Genomic DNA, 13789 nt, shown 5'->3' with positions numbered 1-13789 from the left:
TAATTCTAAGGTATACAACATAATTATTTGATGTATGTGCATATTGAGAATGATGAACACAATAAGTTTAGTTAATATCCCTCACTCACAGAGTCACTATTTTTATCTGGTAATAAAAACTTTTAAAAGATTTGCTCTCACAGCAACTTTCAAATAAACAATAATGTGTTGGTAACAATAGTCACCATGCTGTACATTATATCCTTGGATCTTACAAGGGGAAATTTATACCTTCACTATCTTTGCCCATTTCCCTCAGTACACCGATCAAAAATCTGGTCTCTGTTCCTTTGCATTTGATATTTTTAGATTCCACTTACAATTAATATGACATGATATTTGTCTTTTAGTCTGACTATGTCAGTTAGTATAATACCCTCAAAGTCCATCCATGTTTTCAAAAATAGCAGAATTTCCTTCTTTTTAGGCTTAATCATACTTTTTGTACATTAATAAGGTTAACCCAATGCAATGTTACTTCTCACCTCACCCTGATTCCAAAATTTTTATGACCCATTCCCATAAATATTACTCAGGTTTCTGTTGATGTAAATTAGCTGTCTTGAAATTCTTTTGGTGTATATATTACTTCCTTCCATGTCATAGTCTGTATCAAATGCCTGGGAGTCTATTTGAACCTGGTCTGGTTATTGTACTACAAGCAATGATAAATGGTGGGGGTGGTTCTTGAACAATTTCAGCATTTCTTTTCAAGAAAACTACCTCAAAGTAGATCACTAGATTATTCAGGCAGGAAGAGATTAATCTTTGAGACAAGATATAAGTGTGTGCTTCTCTGGGATTTCATTGGAACCTGTCCATTCATTGTGTCCTCTATGAAATCCTGGTGACTGTAAATTCAATTTGCATTGAAATTAATTCATCCTCAAAATTAGACATAGATTGGTTTCCAGAAATTCTGTAGCTACAGGAGATACTGGCTTCTTTTTGGGAAGTCAGAGTTTTCTGATTTCTTTTTCATACCTTGATGTGGAAATTTTAAATACTGGTACCATCTCTTTTCTCTCTCTACATTCTCCAGATACTTAGAAATAAACAACCAAAGTCACAGTCTTATTTTCCTCGTTTTCCACTAACACATTCCATGAAAGCAGCACCTGGTAAAAGCAACCACTACAGCTGAACACATTCAAGGGCTAATAAACCCATCTCCTCACAGGAGGGCTGCAAACCACGATGGATATTTCTGCAAATTAACTTTAACATGTGCTTGACTCATATTTCAGCTACACTGCAAGATCTTAGATGGCACCTCATCTCCTGAAGGTCTTTCCTGGTATTCCTGCCACCAACACCCACCCCAAAGATAATAAATTCTATTAGGAAATAGAAAGTGCTACTTGTTTTTTAAGGTGAGGCACCAAGCACACTATGCTGCCAAACAAAAAGAGTTTTAAGAGATGATGAAATTTAATCATAACCAAATAAAGTTATAAAAATAATAAGAAAAATTTCAAAAACCTAGAACTTTAGAGAAGTGTTTTAATATGAAGAAAAGAGCTTAAGAAGAAATATAGTATCATGAACATATGTGTTCTCCTAGCTTACACCCTAAAAATGGAAGCAAAATATTAGAAACCATTATTTTCCAAATAATTGGCATCAGGAAGGATGGACAGTGAATACCTGAGAGATGATTACATCAGTTTATTTCCTGGAGACACTGCAGGCACGGCCCTCTGTGGAGCCCATCCGTCTGCTGGAGCGAAGGTGCAGGTGGTAGTCAGGTGGCAGGTGAAGTTCACAAGCAGTACCAAGAGGTGGGAGAGGCAGGCAGGGAGACCCCATGATCTATAGACAGCCCATCGGGAGCATTCAGCTGAGCATGTGCGTGTAAGGAAATTACCTGGTTAAGGTAAGAATTACCTAGAAACATTTCATGAATAATATTCTGAGCTCACAAAACAGTTGAAATGGCTCCTATTCACACCAAACAGAATATAAAATCTCATCATTTACTGGGTATAATTCAGAAAGATTTCCCTCAGTTTTGAGAAAAGAAATCTAGGCTAAACCCTACACTGGTCCAGGTTAACATAGACTAATGCAGACCCTGAAAGGATAAAGCTATTTCCAAGTGATATTAATGATGCCAGACAAGCCAAAAGAAACTTTACAGGGATAGAAATACATATGACCTTCAAGAAGGTAAATTCATCATGTCTGACATAATGAAAATTCACCAGACATGCAAAGAAGCAAGAAAATACAACATTTAATGAGAAGAATAATCAAAACAGACCCCAAAATGACACAAATGATAAAATTTAAGTAAAATACAGCAAAGAGTAATCCTCAGTTTAAAAAAAAGTAATACTCACGTGGCATTTGAAGAAATAATAAAATACATTTAAAACATTAATTATAATTGTACTCTATATGTTGAAGGAGATTAAACATGTTAAGTAAAAACATGAAAATTTTAACAAAGATGCAAACTAAATTTATAGAGATGAAAACTCTATCTTATGAGAATATCCATCTTGAATACATTTAGTATCAGTTAGATACTGAAGAATAAACATTTAGGTAACTGGAAGAAATAGCAATAAAATTTTTCTTTTTGAAACATACAAAGGAAAAGAAAGTATTGATTAGAAAATTGTGATTTTTTCAATATTCTCTTCTAATTTGAGTAAGGTGTTTTGTTTGTTGTTTTGTGTTTTATTTGGAGGAATGGTGTACAATATTGTACTAATATTTTACAACAAAATTTCCAACGCTTTCAGCATTGGTAAGGAAACGTTAAGAGTGAAGTCATGCTTAGATTTCCTGGAACACCTATTCCCATTTTTCATCATTAAGATTATCATCTCAAAGACGTTTCTTACAAGGAGGGGTGACTTGATCAAGGTCAGTACTGAATGGAAGACCGTATCTAGACCAGGAAAAGCCAGAATTAAATAAAATCTGAACTAAATATGCTTAGGAATCCTGACATCATTGTCCCCCTAATACTTTGATAGCAAAATCTTTTGACTAAATCATCAAAGGTTCATTTCACTTGATTGTTCCTCAGAGTGTGTAAATAAATGGCTTTAACATGGGGGAAATGGAACTAGCAAGAATTGATGGGTATTTCATCTTTTGCTGAGGGTTTGATAAAATCAAGGATGCAGCTGCTATAGGTGATAGAAACTACGATTATATGGGGTGAACAGGTAGAAAAGGCTTTTGTCCTTTGCTGGGCAGAGTCTTAGAATTGTTCTGTCGATATACATTTAAAACAAAACCACACACACCAGAATCCTGATGAAGGTCATCACAGCACCAACAATAACCATCTGCTCTATGAGCCATGTATCTGAGCATGAGATCTTCAGCATAGGGTTAGCATCACAGAGAAAGTGGTCAATGGCATTAGAGGCACAGAATTCCAGGTCCAGTCCCAAGAGTGGTGGCAATATGATCAGCAATGTAGTCATCCAACAGCAGAAGAAAAACCTTTTGCAGACTCTATTCACAATAGTCATGTAATGCAGGGGTTTGCAGATGGCTACATGTCAATCAAAGGACATGGTGGCCAAAAACATCTGTTAAAATAGTTGGCATACACAAGCATTATAGGTAATAGTCTTGTCACCTGTCGATATACTTTACAAGAATCTAGGAATGCAGGCAGAAGTGAATGAGATTTCTAAGAAGAAAAAATTTTGGAGAGAAAAGCACATTACAGTTTTAAGGTTAAAATTCACTAATGTGAGGATGCTGCTCAGGTTTCCAGTTACTCTCAACGTGCAGGCAATCAGTGAAATACAAAAATCAGAATACAAATTTGGGTTCATCTGTGAGTCCCAGGAGGTGAAACCTGTTAGAGACATATAATTTCTCCTTTCTGTGTCCTGAATTTTGTCCAATCTGAGAAGATGGGTGTGAAAAAGTGCTAAGATGGATTTTTTTCAGAAAAGCCAAGCAATGTATTTTACATGTATTTTGTTTTACTTAGTAATGAATTTTAAAAGTAATTCATACTCATCTCTGTTGATAGCATATTATTAGATGAATTAAAAATCTGACTTTCAAACATTATTCTACAACATATGATAAGGTAGGCATTTCCTTTTGGAGGTCTTTGTACACGATTAAACACACACATAAATACATACTTACATACATATATCAGCAAAAAAAATATCAATAAAATACTAACTCTTAGTTGCCATGCTCTCTGATGTTTATGTTCTAATGTATCTCATTAAACATAAGTACAAATATCATGAAATTGATTTATAGTCTACTAAATGTTCATAACCTTTGTTTGAAAAAAGTTGAAGTATTTATGGGTTCTTTAAAAATATATTTCAAGGAAAAGATAATCTTTCAATGATAGTTTTTAAAATGTGCACCACCCTTTTAATTTGCACTATGGAATAGATTGGTTCAGCATACTTGTTTGTCTAAGACTATTTCCTTATTTTTTATTTCATTTTAATTACTTTATTATCCTCTTGAAGCCTTTTTGTTTTCCGAATAAGTTGAAAATACATGATGCACCCCTATGTTTACCGCTGCACTGTTTACAATAGCCAAGATATGGAAGCAACCTAAATGTCCATCAGTTGATGAAGGGATGAAGAAGATGTGGTACATATACACAATGGAATATTACGCAGCCATAAGAAAAAAACAGATCCTACCATTTGCAACATGAATGGAACTAGAGGGTATTATGCTCAGTGAAATAAGCCAGGCAGAGAAGGACAAGTACCAAATGATTTCACTCATATGTGGAGTATAAGAACAAAGGAAAACTGAAGGAACAAAACAGCAGCAGAATCACAGAACCCAAGAATGGGCTAATAGTTACCAAAGAGAAAGGGACTGGGGACGATGGGTGGGAAGGGAGGGAGAAGGGCGGGGAAAAAGAAAGAGGGCTTTACAATTAGCATGTATAGTGCATGGGGGACATGGGGAGGGCTGTGCAATGCAAAGAAGACAAGTAGTGATCTTACAGCATCTTACTATGCAGATGGACAGTGACTATGAAGGGGTATGTGAGGGGGACTTGGTAAAGGGGGGAACCTAGTAAACTTAATGTTCTTTCTGTAATTGTAGATTAATGATATCAAAATAAAAAAAATACAGGACGTGTATTTATAACAGACGATGTTTCTAGATCCATCTGCCAATGCAGTTGAGGACTCTGTTCCACTGAATGATTCACCTTACATGGACTACCTGTCTGGAAAAAAATTTCATCTAATCATTTTTGTTTTTCCCTCCCCCTTATTCCATCCATCTACTGATTCTGACTATGCCTGGCTCTTCATGAATCATTCCTCTGTTTTCTACTTTTCAGAAGATTCCTTCCAAATCTCCCAAGCCACATTAAGAACTTTCTATGTGTTTCTGTCAGGCTCTATGCTTAATAGAGGATGTAAAAAAATTGCTGAAAAGAGAATATTTATCTTGTTAAATGCAATAACCACAGAGCTGAAGGAAATATAGAGTTAATTCAAGGTAATATTTTCTCTCAGACCTAGATCAAGTTATATTTTTTATTACGGGGACTCAATTTTAAAACTACTATGACAACTCTTACTTTTGCCCTATCCCTGACTCTAATTTAAGTGATTCTTTTATGTTTGGTGGAGGAAATGTTCTGAATGGCTCCTAAGTCACACAACCAGACTATACACTTAGCATATACATAAATACCTGTATTAAGGCTAAAGTGTTACCTGATTTATCACTGTGTTGGACTGAGAAATAGCTTTCCTTTTATGGATTCCATTCATGCTTTCTCAATACACCTGCCAGAAACATTAACACAAGTGATAAAAGCTCTTAAAATCTTGTTTTGGATCAACAGTCTCACTGTCATTGGTCTTAAGCTGAAACCAACTAACTACACTAACATCTGCTAAAAGGATTTCAATCTCCAATGCTTATGGCCATAAATAAATTGAAAAAAAACGACATCATTTGTTATATAAATTTTAATTAATTGGCTATTTGAAGGTTTAAAATAGTCCTTTCTTACTTGCTTATTTGCTTTAAATTGTTCTTTCCTTTATAAGTGGGAGAAACTCTGTATGCACCAACTGTCCCCTTCCTATGTTAAATCTCCAGAGTTTATGAGTTTTGGTAAAGGATGGAGTGCTCACCATGGTCGGGTGTTTTAGGATGAGTGGGGCACTCCCAAGAATGTGAGCCTCACACAACTAACAGGAAATTAAGTGAATAGCAACAATAGATTAAGTAATTAAAATAATAAATAGACTAAGAGTCTCAAAATATAGGAAAGGCCACCTACCTCTCTTTTCTTCAATCTTAACACGACTATGCCTTACACAAGTCTGGAAACTTTAAGCCATTTCCTTGCTCCTAAATATCTTGAAAATAAATTAGCACTCTTGTGTTTACTTCTTTTTTGTAATGTATGTTTACTTCTTTTCTCTTTTAGAAAACAACATTTTTGAGAGTGCAAGGATCTATATTTTCTCAGCAGACGATTTCCGATTCCAGATTGCTTCCTAAAGTCCTTCATTTCACCCAGTTTAGGTGACCTACTATTTATTGATATACAAATCCAGCCCTATCAAAGACTTGAATCAATTCAAAATTATAAACTCTAGTTTCTTTTTACTACAACTTAATTAACTATTCTTATGTCTCTAATTTTGGTCAATTGTATCAAACTGTTTATAAGAAAAATAATTTTCGAAGTCTCTCAAAGAGCACAGACATAGTGGTCTCGGTTGGCTGTGCATCGCTGAGCATCCTGAGGGTCAGAAGCATCAAGAAATGCTTACATAGACTTCATAGCGGACTTGTGGTCTCGGTAACTCAGGGACACCTACTCACTGCACAGACAGCTCAGGGATGGCATTGATTCATTTGGCCACTTCATTCCCAATAGGGGGTCAAGACTTTCCTACTAAGGTATTTATGTTATTTTGAAAGGTAATCCAAGGTCTGGCAGAATATCAGGAAATCCCTGGTTAGACAGACGTGATAAATGGATGTTCCTAGACACAATCAGAATTTTTTACAAGAACCAGATTGATATTTTTTAGGTGCCAAACATGAAACCAAGTGAATAAACACAAGTCCCAGGTGAATGAGGCTCCAAAGTTATTTGTGAATTTTGTGTAATCTTTTGACAAAGATCTTAAAGTAAGCAGCTGTGGGGACAGTGCCCTCAGAGAACTCAAGATTCCACAATGATACTCAACACAAGACTTTACACAAAATAAAAGTCAAATGATAACGTGCAAGCCTACCTTTTTCTCCTCGTACTCAATAATACCTGTAGCAGCTAATCACTGTAACAGAATACATTTATCACTTTTCTCTTTTGGTAACAAAATTTTACCTTCAGTAATTTATTATTTAAAACTTATGATAACAAAAAAATAGAATTAAAATTTAAAGTAGTAACTGCTTTTAAGGTCTCCAGTTATACCCTCCCATCAAATTCCTGTGTAAATAGATTCATCATAATTTGTGTATTCACAAATATAAAACATCATTTCTGTGTTGTTTTCAAATTGCTATGATAATTAAAAACAAACTTTGATCTCTGTAGTTAAAACTTGCATCATTTCGGGAATATTTCTTATTTCTTTTTGGTAAATTCCATCACAACTTGAAATCAATCCTAACAATAGACACTTTCTGATTCCTTAAAAAATATTTTGCTAGTATAAAAAAAGATTACCTAATAGGATTCTAATTAAAAATTGTATTTATATACATGTAAAAGAAGATAGAGATGGAGAGAGAATAATAAAGTAAATCATATAAAACAAACAAATGTGGGTCTACATAAAGGGCATATCAAGTACTTTTACTACTTTTGGAACATTTCCTTAAGTTTAAAATTACAAAAATGTTACAACAAAGCAAGTTCGGACCTAGGCAACTATCCTCACAATATAAATCACCCGCTGTTGGGGACTTGCCTTGTGTGGGTGTTCATGATGTACGGCAATTCCCAGGTCACTCCATTTGTGAACAGATGACTGAGTAATGACTGAAAGCTGTTCAATACCCTAGACATTGACTCATTAAGAGGGTCAAAATTTCACAGTCATAAACAAAAGTTAGGATATTAGATTTTTTGTGCCCCAGCAGTTGGATTTTATTGAGAAGCTTGGCTGTTGTATACCATGTGGGAAGGTTTTCCCTGTGCTCAGACATTCTCATAACTCGGCAATGATGCCTTGATTTCCAGTCAGCAAACATATGATCTTACACTGATAGAAGTTTTCACTTTTTATTATTTTCTTTTTAATGTGAAACTATTCTTATAGTAAATTCACTCTTATTAATTAATTCTCTCAGTTTTTGGGTAAAGAGTACATACTGATAATAACATGTAATAACACTACATTAATTATAATATTCTTTACTAAGATTTCCAGGTACAAAGCATATGAATGCATTTTAAATCAAATATGATTCATTTATATTTCCATTGGCAAAGTAACATTGCTAACTCAGAAAACAATAGAATGTATATGATCATCCCTTCAGTTTTTGAATGCCTCTCTAATATCATCATGTCTTCAAATATTAGGAAAACTATAAATATTCTGTGATTCAAAGAAAATGTGGTCCACAAATGTTCATAGCAGCATTGTTCATAGTAGCTAAAAGGTGGAAAAAAACTAAATGCTCATCATATGATGAATGGATAAACATAATGCAGTACCCATACAATGGAATATTTTTCATCCATGAAAAGGAAGGAAGTACCCATAGATTCTAGAACACACATGAAAACTGAACAGGTTATAATGAGTGAGAGAAGCCAGACACAAAAGGCCACACATATCATATGATTCAATTTATATGAAATGTCTAGAATAGGCAAACCCAAGGGACAGAAAGCACGTTAATGGTTGCTAGGAGCTGGAGGTCGGGAGCACCAGGGGGTCACTGTTAATCACCACGGAGAATTTTTCTGTGGTGATGATGATGAAAAGGTTGTGACATGTGATAATGGTGATAATTGTACACTTTGTGAAGGTACTAGTAGGCACTGCATTGAATGCTGGAAAATGGTTAAATGGTGAGTTTTATGTTCTGTACATTTTACCTCAACAAAAACATAGCTATGGTAGGGGATATAGAATAATCACAGGTTGGATTGGAAGATTCAACGCCCTTCGGAATCTGAGTCCCCACTTCCTGACTGCCCACCCACTTAGTGGAAATCCTTGTTTTGCTAAAGGGGAGACTGAATGATGAGAGGAGACAACAGAATGTGTGTTAACTAACAACAGTAATGCTGTTTGTATAGTGATGTACTTGGTAATAGTGTTTTTTAATTTAGAAGAATCACAGGGAATCAAAGACAAAGAGGACTATGTCCCAGTCACTCTGCCACCTCTTCTTCCAGGAACACAGAGGGACAGGCTGCTAGGCATTGTGCTGAGACAAATCAACTGTTAGCATTTAAGTGACTGATTGCCAACTCATCTCTGACAAGCAAGCTACAGTGCAGCCAGCATTGAGGCTAGCAGAGGAAAAGGATGGATTAGCAAGAATGGTACAGGCCAGAGTAGAATTAAATACAATCCTTGAAGGTAAAACAAAAAGATACAACAGTTCTAGAAAAGTTCGAGCCGCAGCCCAGGCTCCAGGTTCACTTCAGCACCCAGCCAGCCCCGTGGCCCTAAGCTCCAGCCCCGCACTGTGTCCCCAGGCCCAGGAAGGCCCCTGCAGACTCAGCTTCCAGGCCCACCCAAGCAGCAGGCCAGACCTGTGGCCAGGATCCGGGACTAAGTATCCTGTAGTCACAGTCCCAGGCGAGGTCTGTCCCCATAAACACGGGTGCTACGCCACTCCATGGGCCCCCAGCAGCAGGCTGGCCCCCACAGATTCCCATGACTCAGGTTCATGCCCCACCCCAGCGCCAGGTCAGCACCCAAGAAGCAGGCTCACCCGCTGCTGAACCAGTTGAAAACCCAGCCTACCCACAGACTCCAGCACAAGCCCACCCGTGGACCCAGATGTGAGTGAGCCCAGAACCTCTGGGTGGGCTGACTGGTGAAGAGCTTTCCCAGTCCTCGTCAGCAAAGACTAGAAGAGGCACCTGCTTCTTCAACTGTACAGACTCCAGTGAAGACCACAAAGATCGTAAGTAATCAGGCTAAACACTATGGAAGAAAAAATAAATGAGGCACTAGTAAATCACTCCAAATAATTCAGTTGCTTGGTATTCATGGCTTTCTTTCTTTTATTTCAAACTTTAATACTTCCACCATTGCACATCTTTTACCTCCAGTTTAAGAAAATGCTACTTTACACCTCTGAGTGAAATTGCAGTGCTTCAATATAATGACTAATTATAATTGCTCTGCATTTATTTGCAGATATAGTATTTTCAACTCCACAGTAAAGAAGGTTGGAATCACACAAACTGGCTTAGTTTCTTGGCTCCTACTCTTCTATCTTCTTCAATTTTACATACTGATGTCCTGAGGTTTTTCTTATTTTAACTTACTGGTTTTATAGTTCATTGTCTCAATTAAGTAAATAAGAATTAATTCTGCTTTACAAATATATCAAAAATAATAGTTACACTGACTAATTACAAACTTGTCATCAAATGAAGCACATTATGAAATGTCACATAATTGTTTTAGTCCTGATAATAAATATTTTAGAGTCTCTTGTGCCAATTTCTTTATTCAAATATTTCTTATAGTGATTTCAGTATATAAGAGCTCTTTGGTGAATTTTCCAGGAGGTCATGCTGATAAATATGCTTCAAAGAAGCTGTGGTACATATACAGAATGGAATATTATTTAGCCATAAGAAGAAAACAAATCCTACCATTTGCAACAACATGGATGGATCTAGAAGTATTATGCTCAGTGAAATAAGCCAGGCAGAGAAAGACAAGTACCAAATGATTTCACTCATATGTGGAATATAAGAACAAAGAAACAAAACAGCAGCAGACTCACAGAACCCAAGAATGGACCAACAGTTACCAAAGGGAAAGGGACTGGGGAGGGTTGAGGGGAAGAGAGGGAGAAGGGGAATAAGGGGCATTACCATTAACACACATAATGTAGGCGGGGGGCACAGGGAAGACAGTATAGGACACAGAGAAGACTAGTAGTGACTCTATAGCATCTTACTACACTGATGGACAGTGGCTGTAATGGGATGTGTGTTGGGGACTTGATAATGGGGGGAGTCTAGTAACCACAATGTGGCTCATGTAATTGCATATTAATGATACCAAAATTCTTTAAAAAGTAAAAATAAATGAATAAATATGCTTCCAAATTGGCAGGGAGATAACTGCAATATCTGACCTTTCCCTTTTTCAGTATATAAAATCTTGAATATGCTACCACAGGACAGATCATGGTATGTAAAATCTATCAAATAAATTTCAAAATATTGAGTCAAGTTAATTTTCTTCCTTGATATCAATAAAATAACTTAGCATACAAAGATGAGAAGATACATTGGTAAACTAGGTGTGCATTATTTCAGAGAGAGCACCCTGCTAGTATGTCATCTTGTATGCTCTCAATCCCAGTGTCCTTTTCCCATTATGCCATCTGCAAACCACACTGCTGCTTGAAAGGCAGCGGACTGGAGTGGGCTGAACATGCCTTGAAATCAGAACTCAGGCTTCATGACTCTGTGATGTGTTCATCAATTTACTCAATCTTCTTCTGCATACATTTTGATACAACTAAAACATGATTTATAGCATTGGCAAGGGCATTAATAGTAATGATTGGAGACTCTGACACATCATTAGGAGTTCCAAGAAGCAATTGTTTTCAAAATTATGCCATAGAAGTAATTTCAAATAGTGTTAAATGGCAATTTCAAAGCCTACTTTCAAATTTTGAGATAAATAATCTCGGAGTTTTAAATTTAATGTCAGAAATAATCTTTTCAGATTTCTTCAACAATTAACATTTTTCCCTTTTTGCCTGTTAGCCAGCAGAAGTAACAATTTACTTTTAAAGGTAATTTAAAAGGTGGGAGTACAATAGTAGAGGCCTCTTTCTCCTTTTCTTGCTTTCTTGCTTTTTTGCCTGTTTCCTTTCTCTCTCCTATTATTACTTCCTTCTTTCCTTCCTTTACTCTCTCTCCTGTTTTTCCTTCCCTCTGTCCCTCCATTTCTTTCATCTTTCTTCCTTTCTTCATTGACAAGCACTTTGTTACTATTTAGGATAATTCTGTTAACTTTGCTTTTGAGAAGAAACTAGTACTATTACTACATAATGATTCTTCTAGATAATTTGTATACTTTTAAATATTATTACATTACTTCCTTCACCAGAGCACTGAAAAAACATTTGGGTTAGAAATAAACAAGTTTGAATACTTGGAAATATGTTTTCTAGATTCATAATGAGGGAAAACACCACATATCAGTTGGGTTTGAAAGCAGAAGAAGGAGTTTGCTTAAAGTGAGAGGATGCAGCATTAAATGTCTGAGAAGGTTAATGTGACTGAATTGTAGGCACAAAGAATTGAAGTAAGTTAGAAGCTGTAGTTAAATATTTAGAGGACTTTCTTCTACATTCTATTTGATTCATCAAAGCTTTGATTTCTCTGAGAGAAATGTAGTCCTCTTCATGGAGTCATTAAAAGCTTGTTTCACTTGCTTATTCCTCAGGGTGTAAATGAAGGGGTTCAACAAGGGGGCAACAGATGCAGTGAGCACTGAGACGCCTTTGTTTACGGCCACCTCCTCCTTTGCCGAGGGCTTGATGTAGATGAAGATGCAGCTGCCATAGATGATGGAAACCACAATCATGTGGGAAGAGCAGGTGGAAAAGGCTTCTTTTCTCTGTTGAACAGAGGGGAACCTGAGAATTGTCTTGATGATGTGTGTGTAGGACAGAATCACACACACTAGGGTGATGATGAGTCCAAATACAGACACAAGGATAACCACTTGTTCTATTACCCGTGTATCTGAGCATGAGATCTTTAGGGGGGGACCTGCATCACTACTAAAATGACTGTTTGCATTACAGTCACAGAATTCAAGCTGGAGGGCCAAGTTAAGGGGTGGAAGAATGATCAACAAGCCAGACCCCCAACAGCAGAGGACTAATAAGGTACAGACCCTACTGCTCATGATGGTCATGTAATGCAGGGGTTTACAGATAGCAGTGTAGCGGTCATAGGACATGGCTGCCAGGAGAAAAAAAATTCTGTTCTTCCAAAGAGAACACCAAAAAATATTTGACTGGCACAAGCATTGTAGGTAATGGTATTGTCCCCAGTTGACATGCTGTACAGGAATCTAGGAATACAGTGGTAAATGACACATCTTAGAAGGAAAAATTTCTGAGAAAAAAGTACATAGGGGTCTTAAGATGGGAGTCCACCAGTGTGAGGATGATAATAGTCAGGTTCCCTGTTACACTCAAAATGTAGGTGAGAAATAGGAAGATAAAAAGCAGGATTTGCAGTTGACGATCATCTGTGAGTCTCAACATGACCAAACTTGTATTTGTGTGTGGTTTCTCATCACTGACTTTGGAACTCTGCTCAGTAAGCATGTAAAAATCAAAGGGAGTTTAGGAGGAGGCAGATATTCAAATTCAGCCAAAAGCTAAATCATCTGGTTGAAAAATGGAGAGAGGACATGAAGAGATATTTTTCCAGAGAACATCAATGGATGGCCAACAGGCTATGCAAAGGTGCTCAACATAAATACTCATCAGGAAAGTGCAAATTAAACCACAATGAGATGTCACCTCACATTTATTAGAATGGATATTATCAAAAAGACAAGAAGTAACAAACGTTGGTGAAGATGTAGAA

The 13789-nt window shown here is 36.5% G+C and overlaps 1 pseudogene; it reads right to left on the bottom strand.

The window, feature by feature from the left end:
• Nucleotides 1–12548: 12548 nt before the first annotated feature.
• On the bottom strand, nucleotides 12549–13524 carry LOC118972210 (olfactory receptor 6C2-like; annotated as a pseudogene).
• Between the last annotated feature and the right edge of the window lie 265 nt (nucleotides 13525–13789).

This window comes from Manis javanica, chromosome 10 (assembly GCF_040802235.1).
Source record: "Manis javanica isolate MJ-LG chromosome 10, MJ_LKY, whole genome shotgun sequence".
Lineage (NCBI taxonomy): Eukaryota > Metazoa > Chordata > Mammalia > Pholidota > Manidae > Manis > Manis javanica.
Note: the sequence above shows the minus strand (reverse complement) of the source record. Positions and strands in the feature narration are given on the sequence as shown.